We start from the raw sequence: 6,559 nt of genomic DNA on the forward strand, positions 1-6,559 counted from the left end.
ATACACGAAATAATCTTCAATAGGAAATGTCATCAATGAAAGACCGATCAGTATATATGAAAAGAAGTGAATTAATGAATAGATACGCAAATAGATAATATGATATAAGAATAAAAAACAGGTGAAAAATAGAGTAGGTTAAAGTAAATGAAAATATACGTAATAAAAAGAAAATAGATAAAGAGAAATAGATATATAAGTATAGAAGTAAATTAATGAATAAATGTGTAAATAAAGATATAGAAATATATCAATAAAAGAAGAAGTCAATGCATACATATGCGCATATATGATAAATAAATGGAAAAATCTGGTAAAAATATATCAATATACACAAAAAAATAAATAAGATGAAGAAAAAGGATCAATGAACGAATAGATAAATGAGTAAAAAAACAAATAAAAGGATAAACAAAATAAAAGGATTGAAACACCACACAATATTTAAATACATAAAAAAAGTCTTAATTTTCTCTACCAGTCAAAAAAAAAAAAAAAAAAAATCTAAAAGATATTAAATGCTTTTCAATTCAACACCAATATCATCAGCTACACTTCACACACTTCACGGTTCCCTAACACCATCCTCATCAACAAAATCCCCAAATTACTTCCGGCCATTTATAGGTTTTTCCTCACAGCTTTCATCACGTGGCGCATTCACTGGTACAATTTCCTCTGTCATGACGTGGTGTTAGAAGCTTGACCCATTTACCTTTACTCTGTTGTTGCTTTATTTTGGTTTCCAGTACTTCCTCGTGTTCCAGTGGCCGTGATCGTATAGTGGTTAGTACATTGCGTTGTGGCCGCAATAACCCAGGTTCGAATCCTGGTCACGGCAGGAGCGCTGTATTTTTTTTTCATTAGAGAGAGAGAGAGAGAGAGAGAGAGAGAGAGAGAGAGAGAGAGAGAGAGAGAGAGAGAGAGAGAGAGAGAGAGAGAGAGAGAGAGAGAGAGAGAGAGAGAGAGAGAGAGAGAGAGAGAGAGAGAGAGAGAGAGAGAGAGAGAGAGAGAGTCTGTGTGTCATATCCCATCACTATAACCTTAAAAGCCCATTAAAACCCTCTGAATTTCCTTGGACCAGTATATTAAAACCTTTACTCTCCCACCACAACTGTTTTCATGTTTTCAAAGACCACAAATGATAAACCAATTCCTCAATCCTGCTTTTCTAGATAACAAGCAAAAAATCAACTAATCTAGCACTGAAACCTTAAAAAACGTCTCAAAAACCCAACTTCACCCTTTGCAAGTATTGGGGTAGTTTCAGAATACGGTGCCTGGCCTGTGTTGGCGCCGGGTCCTGCCCAAGCTGAGGGTGCGCCGCTCAACTTTTATTGATATGATAATGCCTCCCTCTCGAGTTGGACCCAAGCAATAACTCCGCGCCCAGAGTCTGAGTCCTCTATTACTGCACCAGGGAGGAAGAGGAGGAGGAAGAGGAGAAAGAAGAAAAGGAGGAGGAGGAGGAGGAGGAGGAGGAGGAGGAGGAGGAGGAGGAAGAGGAAGAGAAGGAGGAGGAGGACTAAGTTGTTGGTAAGCCTAACCCACGGTCTGAGTGTAGGTTAGGCTTTCTCACTCGGGGCAACGGTTTCCTAGCGGGTGGGGTTTGAGATAGGAGGTACCCCCCAAAAGTATCCCCTTTAGCCCATAAACTCCCATGAAAAGCCCACATGGTATAAATAAAAAAAAGGGAGAGAAAGCAACAAGAACTTGTGGACAAAACAGAAGAAAGATATGGATGAAAATGGAGGAGAAGGAGGAAGAGGAAGATAATGTTGTGGTCACTGTACTGTCTGTTATGAGTAGTAGCTGAGTTACTAGTGTCATATGTTCACGAACTCTCTCACATTGTTTTCCCAGGAGGAGATTACTTAAATACTGCTGGGATTTATCACTATATAAAGTATTGAGTTATTTACACTAAATCAAGGCAGTCTTACACGCACACAGGCTTCCATTCCCAGCAGTCGCAAGAAAAATCACATGCAAGAGCACAGTTCCCCAGCAGTCACCAGGGAAGTACGTCTTGACCATGCCTAAGTAAGACTCCGTGTTCTCGGAAGCTCCTCCAGTCACCTTCAGTCAGCGGTTCCTTACTCACACTGGTGACCGGTTCGTACTTTTAATAACACTTACAAATACATAATCATGTAATTATGAATAAGGGAATAAAATATATTATGGGATAAAATATATGTACTTTACTTAAATATAACTAGAATAAATGTACCCTAAGCAACTAGAGATTCTCACACCAGCCTGTGAAAGCGGATGCTGACCTCAGCATGATCCCAAGATGGAGGTGCATGAAAAGGAAGAAAGAATGTGACATCGGCCCAGTTCTCACGACTGCATGTTAAGAAACAAAAATAATTATATACAGTTCATACTCTAACATCACTCAATCACATACATGTCATGTCCTCACGGTAAAAAAAAAAAAATAAAATAAATAAAAGGGGAAAGTGGGAGGGTCCATTGCTGCGACAGTTACCGAGGATGTACCAGTAGAGTCCTATGCTGCAATAGTTATGAGTCGTCCTCAAGTCTGTTCCTATTACAACAAAATGGAACATCACGAGAAGAGATGCTTAAAGCGAAAGAGCGGTTGAAAAAAAGGTGCTGTAGAGGCGGGCGTTTCCATACCGCCATCACAGTCACCTCACGCAAGTCAGGGGAAAGCGTTGTCGCAAATGCCTAAGACTTTCACAACCACCCACACCCGTGCTCTCTCTCAGATACCTACCCTCACACTTCAACATTCAATCCTCCTTCTCTCTCTCCTCCTCCTACTTCTGCTATTGGTAGGTTTCCCGCAGCCCACAATCAGATAAGAACTTTATTTTCCCCACCACTCTACTTTTGCCTTGTCCATGGTCATGCGTGTCACTCATCAGACAATTGGTGACAGATTGCACAAATGCGGGCAGAAACAGATGTGCGACGTGTTACTGGCCCTCAGCCGGCAACAGTATTGTCGCTGTCTGTGATCAACAAACTATCATGGCTCTGCCTACTATGGTAGGGTCATGCGGACTCTCCTTGGCCGTGGACACGGGTGCTACTGTGAATGTCGTTTCGGAGGACTCGTTTAGAGCTATTAAACGAAACTTTCGCGGTGGCTGGTGGCTGTTACGCCAGAGTGATTTAAACCTACGGGGAGTGACTGGCTCAGCTTTAAGTATTCTAGGAATAGTTACTTTACCTGTACGCATTAAAATAATTGTATACAATTCATACCCTAACAAGGAGGAAAAAGAAGAAGAGGAATTAAAGGAAGAGAAAGAGAAAGAAAAAGATGAGGGAAGAGGAGCAGGAGATGGAGAAGAAGGAAGAAAAGGAAGATGAATAAAGGGAGCTGTTTTAAAGGGGAGAAAGCAATAAAAACTATTGGACGAGGTGGAAAAAAGAGATTGATGAAAGTGGAAAAAGGAAAAGAAAAAAAATGAAAAAAAGAGATGAAGAAAATCACAAGTAGGAAAAGAAAGTGAAAGAACAGAGGAGACAGGAAAACTAAGTGAAAATTAAAAGTAGACAAATTCTAGGAAAACGACGAGGGGAGAGAAGGAAGGAAGTTTGAAAAGGACACAGCGTGGAGGGAAGGAGAAGGGAAGAGAAAGGAAAACACAAAAAAAGGGGGAGGGACACACACACACACACACACACACACACACACACACACACACACACACACACACACACACACCGCGTAGTGTAGTGGTTAGCACGCTCGACTCACAATCGAAAGGGCCAGGTTCGAGTCCCGGGAAGCGGCGAGGCAAATGAGCAAGCCTCTTAATGTGTGGCCCCTGTTCACCTAGCAGTAAATAGGTACGGGATGTAACTCGAGGGTTGTGGCCTCGCTTTCCCGGTGTGTGGAGTGTGTTGTGGTCTCAGTCTACCCGAAGATCGGTCTATGAGCTTTGATCTCGCTCCGTAATGGGGAAGACTGGCTGGGTGACCAGCAGACGACCGAGGTGAATTACACACATATGCAGACCATGAACATGAAAATAAAAACTACTGGAATTAATATGTTCTTCTTATTCTTTCTTCTTCCTTTTCTTATCTATTTAGCTCTAATATATCTCGATAAACAAATGGAAGAAAAACTATCAGTGTGATAATAGTAGTAGTACCATTATCATTACTATTATCATTACTAATATTATCATATAATTATTATTATTATTATTATTATTATTATTATTATTATTATTATTATTATTTTTATTATTATTATCATTATTATTGTTATAATTATTATTATTATTATTATTATTATTATTATTATTATTATTATTATTAGTAGTAGTAGCAGTAGCAGCAGCAGTCAGCAGTGGTGGTGGCAGCAGTAGCAGTGGTGGTGGTAGCAGCAGTGGTGGTGGTGGTGGTGGTAGCAGTAGTGGTGGTGTAGTAGTGGTAGTAGTAGTGGGTAGTAGTAGTAGTAGTGGTAGTAGTAGTAGTAGTAGTAGTAGTAGTAGTGGTAGTGGTAGTAGTAGTAGTAGTAGTAGAAGTAGAAGTAGAAGTAGTAGTAGTAAAAATAATTATTCTGGTAATATAAGTAGTTTTATTATTATTATCATTATTATTACTATTATTATTATTATTATTATTATTATTATTATTATTATTATTATTATTATTATTATTATTTATTATTATTATTATTATTATTATTATTATTATTATTATTATTATTATTATTATTATTATTATTATTATTATTATTATTATTATTATTATTATTATTATTATTATTATTATTATTATTATTATTATTATTATTATTATTACTATCATTATTATCATTGTTATTATTATTAGCAGTATTAACAAAGAACACAACAACAACATCACTAACAATAACACTTCCATCAATAACAACTCATTCTATCACCCTTATCACCTCCACCAACCCCACCACCACCACCACCACCACCACCACCACCACCACCACCACCACCACCACCACCCACCACAATTACAATCACAACAATGATGGCAATAATTACTCGATACGCAAGAATAATAACTAATTCCAAACATCGTCATTTTACGCGTTATGTTTCAGCAGGTTTACCCAGAGAGAGAGAGAGAGAGAGAGAGAGAGAGAGAGAGAGAGAGAGAGAGAGAGAGAGAGAGAGAGAGAGAGAGAGAGAGAGAGAGAGAGAGATATCATCCCCTCCTCCTTTTCCTACTCTACCTTTCTCCCTTCTCCTTTCCCACACCCCACCCCGGTCCCTTCTCCCTTCCCTCCCAAATGGCTGCACGAACGCTGGCCTGCCTGTGATGATTAATTCGTGTGAAATAGATCCCGAAAATAACCGAGCGCTGTACAGAGAGTGGCGATTGTGATTGTGGTCTGGCGAGTCATGTTGCAGCCTCACACACTCCTGCCTTCCCCACTGACACCCATGTACACCTCCGTATTACCACTAACCTACTTCCTACTCCCCACTCCATGTACAGTATTTTCCTTCCTTCACTTACCCTAGCTTGTTTACCCTCCTCCCTCTCCCCACCACTTCTCTCCCAATCTGGTTTCCTCTCTCCCAACTGACAGCAACACCAACGCGCCCCAGGGATAAAAAAGTGACGAAAAACAAACGCGAGTGAAAAAATATCCAGGGCCAAAAATCAAACACGGTCTCCATTCAATTAGCGGCGTGAAAAATGCATCACCAAACGAAACTGTCTTGTTGTATTTTTGTTAGGCGCGTGTGGATAATGAAAAGCTATTCACTCTTATTCATCTCGTATCACCTAATGCACACCCACGTATGTATTTCCGACGAGTTATGTAGTGCAAAGAGGCATTAACCTGATGTTTGCCCCACCACTGTCCCCCGCCTCACCTTTCTCTCTCTCTCTCTCTCTCTCTCTCTCTCTCTCTCATATATATATATATATATATATATATATATATATATATATATATATATATATATATATATATATATATATATATATATATATATATATATATATATATATATATATATATATATATATATATATATATATATATATATGTGTGTGTGTATCTCACTCACTCACACATACACACACAGAATTACAGACACACACACACAAACACACACGCACGCCCGGTAGCTCAGTGGTTAGAGCACTGGCTTCACAAGCCAAAGGACCGGGGTTCGATTCCCCGGCCGGGTGCAGATATTTGGGTTTGTCTCCTTTCACGTGTAGCCCCTGTTCACCTAGCAGTGAGTAGGTATGTAAATCGAGGAGTTGTGACCTTGTTGTCACGGTGTGTGGTGTGTGCCTGGTCTCAGGTCTATCCGAAGATCGGAAATAATGAGCTGTGAGCTCGTTCCGTAGGATAACGTCTGGCTGTCTCGTCAGAGACTGCAGCAGATCAAACAGTGACACACACACACACACACACATACACGCAAAGACGCTCTCTCTCTCTCTCTCTCTCGTTTTCTCTCACGCCCTCACTCACTTACTCACTCACTCATTCACAGATACACACACAGAAACACATACACACACAGAAACACACACACACACACACACACACACACAC

At 39.7% G+C, this 6,559-nt stretch overlaps 1 non-coding gene across 1 annotated transcript; it reads left to right on the top strand.

Moving 5' to 3' along the window:
• Positions 1-769: 769 nt before the first annotated feature.
• Trnah-gug lies at positions 770-841 on the top strand. The gene has a single exon. It is a non-coding gene; the product is annotated as a tRNA-His (tRNA).
• Positions 842-6,559: the final 5,718 nt, after the last annotated feature.

This window comes from Portunus trituberculatus, chromosome 39, assembly GCF_017591435.1.
Source record: "Portunus trituberculatus isolate SZX2019 chromosome 39, ASM1759143v1, whole genome shotgun sequence".
Lineage (NCBI taxonomy): Eukaryota > Metazoa > Arthropoda > Malacostraca > Decapoda > Portunidae > Portunus > Portunus trituberculatus.